This window comes from Cornus florida, unplaced genomic scaffold (genome assembly GCF_030987335.1).
Source record: "Cornus florida cultivar Cherokee Brave unplaced genomic scaffold, ASM3098733v1 CherokeeBrave_3.0.0_Hap2_Chr02, whole genome shotgun sequence".
NCBI classification, from domain to species: domain Eukaryota; kingdom Viridiplantae; phylum Streptophyta; class Magnoliopsida; order Cornales; family Cornaceae; genus Cornus; species Cornus florida.
In genome coordinates this window covers 87913479-87922016 of record NW_026775572.1, presented here as the reverse complement: position 1 = coordinate 87922016, position 8538 = coordinate 87913479, and the positions used below count along the sequence as shown (strand labels likewise).

The 8538-nt window shown below is 36.1% G+C and overlaps 1 pseudogene; it reads left to right on the top strand.

The window, feature by feature from the left end:
- The first annotated feature begins 205 nt into the window (after positions 1-205).
- LOC132288102 (polygalacturonase At1g48100-like) lies at positions 206-8208 on the top strand (annotated as a pseudogene).
- The last annotated feature ends 330 nt before the right edge of the window (positions 8209-8538 follow it).

The window sequence follows — 8538 nt, the reverse complement described above, 5'->3', positions numbered from 1 at the left end:
TTTATGCATATATATATATATATATATATATATATATATATAATTGATTAGTATAAAATAAGAAGGAAATTTAATAGTTGAACCGTATGGCCTATGTGTGAACAGTGCCCCGACTCTCTATATAAACTCATCATCCTCACCTTTGTTTGACAATCCAGAATAAGCACTCTCTCTCTCTCTCTCTCACACACACACACACACAATGATGAAAATATTGAGTCTAAAATGTCCTACATTAGTAGTTATGCTCATTGTGTTGCTTGTGTGGTCTTCTAGCAATTCAATTATTTGCAGTGCTAGCTCTAGAAGAAGCAAACAATGGAGGCAAAGCATTGCCTTTCCGTCTAACCAGAAAGGAAGGCGTTTGGCAGTGGAGCTACAACAGAATGCTGCTAACTCTGCCGTCTTTAATGTGTTGGACTATGGTGCTAAAGGTGACGGAAAATCTGATGACACAAAGGTAATTTCAGAATTTCAATTTTTGCCATAATGTTCATGGGTTTCATTCTATTATTATTTTTATTTATTTGTATTCGCTGTTTGGTAGGGTGTACTGTAGTTCTACATATTTAGTTTGTTGTGAAGAAGTGGAAGGAAAAGGAAAAAAAAAAGAAAAAAAGAAAAAGAGTTTTCTGAGGGCCTACCATAAAGTTTCGTTTGTTCTAAAGTGAGGGAAGAGTGAAGGAATAAAACTTTGTGTTCATTAATTATTTTCTTCCATTTTGATCCAATTTTAGGAATTAAAAAGTGAGTTTTCTTTTCTTAGACTAACCTTCTTCCATTCCTCTGTCAAGAATATTTCCATTCCTGCGACCAAACAAGAGGAGTAATGCTTTTGAAAAACAATTCATAAACTTTTTCCTTGTACAGTTTGCACCATAAGTCAAAGTCTCAAAGAGCATAAGTATATTCTGTTTGTGCTACAGCTTTAAGAATTAATTTTGAGTATTTCCAAACAGTATTGGACCTTTTTTTCCCCCTAAGCAACATTATTGGACTTCATTCAGAGGTTATTAATTTACAGTTATTTAACTATCTTTTTTTCATCAGAGGACACATGCATGTATTATGTACAATTGAAGCTAAATTACTTTCTATAGAGCGGTAAGAATTGCCTCCAAGACACCTTAGCTAATATTGGTAAAAAAAAGGACTACCCTAGTGCATGAGGCTTTCGCCATTGCGGGATCTGATCGAAAAAGGTCAATATATGCAATCTTACTTCCGTATGCAGAGAGACACGTTTAGAGTTCATCCATGGCTCTATTACTGCAAAATTTAAAAAATGACTAATATGTTACAATACGTGGCAGGCATTTGAAGCAGCATGGGCAGCTGCTTGCAAGGTGGAGGCATCAACAATGGTAGTCCCTTCTGGATCCGTATTCTTCGTCAAACCAATCTCTTTCTCAGGCCCCAATTGTCAACCAAAGATTGTATTTCAGGTTAATTTCACATCAACAACTCCATTTTTTAGTACCTAAATGACTATATAGTTATCAACCTTGTAACACTCCTAGGAACTTATATGATGTGGGTAAATTAATTTATCTATCCACATTATTTGATAGAGATGTTTTGATATTGTTTTTCACAAAGTGATCAGTATCGGATTTGAACTTACATTTTCATATTTTCGTGTTGTCTTGAAGTTGGATGGCAAGATTATCGCGCCTACAGACTCGGGATCTTGGGGACCAGGTCTGTTACAGTGGCTTGAATTCACGAAGCTCACAGGAATTACAATTAAAGGGAAAGTATAATTGATGGCCAAGGCTCAGTTTGGTACAACCCCACAGACAAAATGTCAAGCACCAAGCCAACAGTGAGTACCTCTTATATTGAACTACTTGCATTCACGCATTTCACAAACTTGACTCAACATTGAAAACTTGAAAGTTGAAACTAAGAATTTCATATTGTGTCTATTTGGCTTGCAGGCACTCAGGTTCTATGGGAGCTCTGATGTAACAGTAATTGGCATAACAATTCAAAACAGCCCTCAGACACACCTCAAGTTTGATGATTGCACAAATGTTCAGGTTTTCAGCACGAGTGTTTCATCCCCTGGCGATAGCCCCAACACGGATGGAATTCACCTGCAAAACTCCAAAGATGTGGTGATACACGACGTTAATCTTGCTTTTGGTAATTCCAAGTATTAGAAGAAATAATAGGTTTTTTTTCTTTGGGATCCGAAACACAATAGTCAATTTTTCTATGCTAAACTGCCAATTGTTCATTTCATTAGGTTCTTACCATAATGTGGTCATTTCTCTCTATGTTAGCTCTTCCCATTGTTATGCTTCTCTACTTGAGCATATTAGAATTCAATTTAGCAGGGGAAAAGCCCCAAGAAATAAGATTACTATTTTTTGAAAGTTCAAGTGAACACACGCGCACTATAGTATTGTCCATGACAGGGTTCGAACACTCAACCCTTCCTTGGGAGGAAAAATACGAGTTACTGATATGTAATTGTATGGCAATAAATATTGTAGGAGATAGTGTCTCCATACAAACTGGATGCTCAGGCATATTCATACACAATGTGAATTGTGTTAAAAATAATTAATGCCATGTTCATTCATGTATATGTTCATTCATGCATCTATTATTGTACATGTATCAAGTGGATACATATATCAAGAGTGTACATGTATCAAATGTGTACATGTATCATGTGTGTGGTTGAGATTGTCTTGAAAAGTTCAAAGGTCTATGGGAGAATAGTATATATAGGGTAATGTATTTGTTGTTAAGATATGAACACAACAAAGAATTCAATTCAATACAATATTTGTTTCTCTCCTCTCTTCACTTAGAAATTATTTAGTTGGTTGAAACTATAGCCAACATAAGTGGTATCAAGGCACTATTTCGATCAAGAGCGAACTGGGCATGAAGCTTATTGACGGGAAAACAAACCCCGAAGAAGATCCATCGTGATGGCGACTGCAGGCAATCAAAACCAAGGTGCCCATCAATCAGCACTTCCCATTTTTGATGGGGAAAATTATGATTTTTGGTATGTGAAGATGAAGACCATTTTTCTCTCGTATGATTTATGGGATTATGTTGAAGATGAGTATGATGAACTGGAGGATACAACAACTTTGACGAATGCCAAAAGACAACAATTGAAAGATCATAAGAAGAAAGATGCAAAAGCTTTAGGCTTGATTCAACAAGGAGTTGCTGATACAATCTTTCCTAGAATTATCAATGCTTCTAAAGCAAAGGAGGCATGGGATATTCTCGAGAAGTAGTATAGAGGCAGCACGAAGGTAAGAACTGTAAAACTCCAATCTTTGAGAAGAGATTTTGAAAATATGAAAATGAAAGAAATGGAGTTGTTGAAAGATTATTTTTCTAAACTTATGGAGGTGGTAAATCAAATGAAGACCTATGGGGAAGATATTTCTAATCAAAGAATTGTTGAAAAAATTCTGATTAGTTTGCCAGAAAAATATGACTCTATTGTTGCTGTTATTGAAGAGACTAAAGAGCGTGAAAACTTGAGTGTTGAAGAATTGATGGGTTCCATGAAAGCATTTGAGCAAAGGTTGAGTAGGCGTTCCGAAAAGACAATTGAAAGTGCTTTTTAATCCAAGCTCAATGTTAGTTCCAAAAATCAAGAAAAATACCCATCAAGTTTTGATTGATCCAAAGGTGAATCTTCTAGAGGTGGAAGACACGGAAGAGGAAGAGGAAGAAATTCAAGAGGAAGAGGAAGAAATAATTTTGAGAGAAGTGGAAATATAGAGTCCACTTAACAAAATTGTGAAATTTGCAAGAGAAGTAGCCATATTGACAAAGATTGTTGGTTTCGGGGAAAACCTCAATGTTTCAATTGCAAGAAATTTGGACATGTTCAAAAAGATTGCCGGTTGAAAACAAATCAGCAAGCTAATTTTTCCGAAGAGCAAGAAGGTGAAACGAGCATGTTTTATGCTTGTCACTCGACATCGGAACAAAATGATAATGTGTGGTTTCTTGATAGTGGGTGTAGTAACCACATGACCGGAGATAAAAGCATATTCTTGGAGATTAATTTTTCATCCAATTCTCAAGTGAGGATGGGAAACGGTGCCTTGGTCCAAGTAAAGGGAAAAGGTACTATTGCCATAGAGACAAAAAAAGGAAGAAAGCATATTCGGGATGTGTTACTTGTTCCGGATTTGGAGCAAAATTTGTTAAATGTTGGACAGCTTGTAGAGCATGGGTACTCCATTCATTTTGATGAGGACTCTTGCAAAATTTATGACAAGGGAGGACAAAATCATATTGTAGCAAAAATCAAGATGGGCAAAAATAGAAGCTTTCCTCTCACTTTTTCATGTTCAAAAAATATGGCCTTGAAGATGGATCTTGTTGATGAGTCTTGGCTTTGGCATAGAAGACTTGGCCATTTGAATTTCCAAAGCTTAAAGAATTTATAACAAAATAGCATCGTGTATGGGTTGCTAACAATACAAGAAGTTAAAGAAGTTTGTGAAGGTTGTGCTCTTGGCAAGCATCACCGAAAGTCATTTCCGAAAGAGAAGGAATGGAGGGCTAAAGCACCATTGGAGCTTGTTCATATCAATGTGTGTGGACCGATGACAACACCAACTCAAGCGGGTAACAAGTATTTTATTATTTTCGTTGATGATTTTTCAAGAATGACATGGATTTATTTCATGAGACAAAAATCAGATGTGTTCTCTATTTTCAAAAAAATTCAAAAGCTTGTTGAAAGGCAAAGTGGCCATCTTATCAAAGTGTTAAGAAGTGATAGAGGTGGAGAATACAACTCAAATGAGTTTGAAAAGTTTTGTGAAGATATTGGCTTGGAGAGACAATTAATGGTTGGGTACACTCCACAACAAAATGGAGTGGCAGAAAGGAAAAATAGAACAATCATTGAGATGGGAAAATCAATGCTTCATGAGAAGGGGCTACCTAAATCATTTTGGGGTGAAGCCGTGTATACGGCTATTTACTTGATGAATAGGAGTCCAACAAAAGCAGTGGAGAATAAAACTCCATTTGAAGCATGGAGTGGAAGGAAGCCATCATTGAAACACTTGAAAGTTTTTGGGTGTATTTGTTTTGCTTATGTTCCAAGAGAAGTGAGACACAAACTTGATGAAGCTAGTGAAAAATGCATCTTTGTGGGTTATAGCTCAAAATCAAAGGGCTATAGACTCTTTAATTTGAAGAAGAATAAATTGATTATTTGTAGAGATGTTCTCTTTAACGAGAAGGCTGCTTGGGATTGGAAAGAGAAGAAAGTTCAAGATCAAATCCCCATTTTCAATGAAGAATCAGGAAATCAAGAAAATGAAAATGAAAATTTTCTTGAAGTTCCACAAGAAATGTCTCCCGTATCTAGCTTACAATCAATCTCAACTTCTCCATCAAACTCAAATTCCTCATCTCCAAGTTCAACTCCAAGAAGAATGAAAAGTCTTAGTGATGTGTATGCAAGTTGCAATTTTTGTGTTGTTGAACCGAAGAACTTTGAAGAAGCAATTAAACAAGAGGCATGGAAGAAAGCTATGGAAGATGAAATTTATGTGATTAAGAAGAACAAGACTTGAGAGTTAGTAGAGAAACCGGAAGACAAAGATGTGATTGGTGTGAAATGGATTTTTAAAACAAAATTCAATCCAGATGGCTCCATTCAAAAGAACAAAGCAAGACTTGTAGCAAAAGGGTATTCATAACAGCCTGGAATTGATTTTCAAGAAACTTTTTCACCTGTGGCTCGTCTTGACACAATTAGAGCACTCATTGCCTTGGCGGCTCAAAATGGTTGGTCCTTGTATCAACTTGATGTAAAATCAGTCTTCTTGAATGGTATTTTGAAAGAGGATGTCTATGTATAACAACCTCAAGGCTTTGTTGCAAAAGGAGAAGAAGAGAAAGTTTACAAATTAAAGAAGGCTTTGTATGGCCTAAAACAAGCACCCCGGGCATGGTATAGTGAGATTGATTCTTACTTCATCAAAAAAGGCTTTCAAAGGAGCAAACGTGAGCCAACCTTGTACTACAAGACACAAGGTAAAACTGGGATTCTTATTGTTTTTCTTTATGTTGATGATTTGGTATTTACCGGAAGTGATGAAAAAATGATTGATGATTTTAAAAGAGAGATGATGAAAAAATATGAAATAAGTGATTTGGGTTTGTTGCATTACTTCTTGGGCATTGAAATTTATCAAAAAGAAGGAGGAGTTTTTATTTGTCAAAAGAAGTATGCAAAAACTCTTCTTAAAAAATTCAAAATGTTGAATTGCAAATCCGTTTGCACTCCCTTGGTTGTGAATGAAAAATTGATGAAAGAAGATGGAAGTAAAGAAGCGGATGCATCTCTCTATAGAAGCTTGGTTGGAAGTCTATTATATTTGACATCTTCAAGACCCGACATCATGTATGCTACAAGCTTATTATCTCGGTTTATGCACAATCCGAGTCAAATTCATGTTGGGGCTGCAAAGAGGGTATTGAGATATATACAAGGTACACTTGATTTTGGTATCTTGTATGAGAAAAATGTTGATGCAAAGTTATTTGGTTTTTGTGATAGTGATTGGGCCGGATTTGTTGATGATATGAGAAGTACTTCCGGTTATGCATTCTCTCTTGGTTCGGGTGTATTTTCATGGGCATGTAAAAAGCAAGAAACGGTTGCGCAATCTTCTACCAAGGCTGAGTATATTTCAGCATCAATGGCAGCGTCACAAGCAATATGGCTAAGGAGAATTTTTGAAGATGTTGGTGAGAAGCAAAGGGAAGCTACTCCAATTTTATGTGACAACAAATCCGCAATTGCTATGACAAAGAATCCTATTTTCCATAGTCGCACAAGACACATTGCAATCAAGCATCACTTCATTAGAGAAGCCATGGAGAATGAAGAGATTCAACTCAAGTATTGTAAGACAGAAGACCAAGTTGTGGACATTTTTACCAAAGCACTTCCAAAAAATAAGTTTGAATACTTTAGAGAATTGTTGGGTGTCACAACATGGCATTAAGGGGGGTGTGTTAAAAATAATTAATGCCATGTTCATTCATGTATATGTTCATTCATGCATCTATTATTGTACATGTATCAAGTGGATACATGTATCAAGTGTGTACATGTATCATGTGTGTGGTTGAGATTGTCTTGAAAAGTTCAAAGGTCTATGGGAGAATAGTATATATAGGGTAATGTATTTGTTGTTAAGATATGAACACAACAAAGAATTCAATTCAATACAATATTTGTTTCTCTCCTCTCTTCACTTAGAAATTATTTAGTTGGTTGAAACTATAGCCAACAAATTGTGGACCGGGACATGGAATCAGCATTGGAGGGCTAGGGAAGGACAACTCCAAAGCCTGTGGATCAAATGTTACTGCCCGAGACTCCACAATTAGCAACACAATGACTGGTGTCAGAATCAAGACATGGCAGGTAAAAATGAATTCATTTCCCTCAATTGACTGTTGAAGATAAAGGGTATACTTGGTTCAATATTCTGTCTCCAAAGAATTGAAAATTAGAAAACTTTACAAAGGTTTGGTTGATTGACAGTTTCTGAAAATTGTTTTATGAGAACTCAGTTAAAAACAAATAAATAAATAAAAAATTAAAAAAAAGCCTTTTTTGACATATCTCTGATTTTCTTTTCTAAGTTCTTGAGTACTGTTTTCGCGTGACAAACCAAGTAGGCCCTAATTGTCTTACAAAACTCATTTGTATTCAACTGTAGGGTGGCTCAGGCTCAGTGCAAGGAATCATGTTCTCAAATATCCAACTTTCTGAAGTAAAAACTGCTATTATGATTGATCAATTCTACTGTGACGGAAGCAAATGTAGTAATAAAACATCAGCTGTGGCTGTATCAGGCATAACATATCGGAACATAAAAGGGACTTACACAGAAAATCCAGTACACTTCGGGTGCAGTGACAGCTTGCCGTGCACTGGTGTTATTCTAAATACCATAGAGCTTAAAGCAGTACAAGAAAGCAACCCCTTGAGCAATCCTTTCTGTTGGAAGACATATGGAGAATTACAAACATCGACCGTCCCTCCAATTGACTGTTTACAGTCAGGCAAGCAAGCCATCGAACAACAAAGTTCAGCTCAATGCTGATTCCTGCTGAACCTAGCTTAGGGTAATCAATACATAAATGAGGTTATGCATATTTTTGGACTCCAACATGTGAAAAAAGGATAGAGATGGTAAAGAAACTAAGCAATATTTTTCTCTATATTTTATTCTGTTGGTGTTACACACACATATATATATAGAACAATTACAAAACATGTATGAAACTTTTGGGAGAGATTGTAGGAGACTTTTTCTCTCTTCAAATATGTAGATCACGATCCTCTTGTTTTCAAACTCCAAGATAAATTCTAGGAGACCTTATCTCCATCCAACTGTACCCTTTTCAAAACAATTTGAGAGTTTGCAGGAGGTCTTCTTTCACTCCCCCTCAAATTGGACTGGGAGACTTTGCACAGTCCCAATTTGATTCGAAGATTAGAAAATT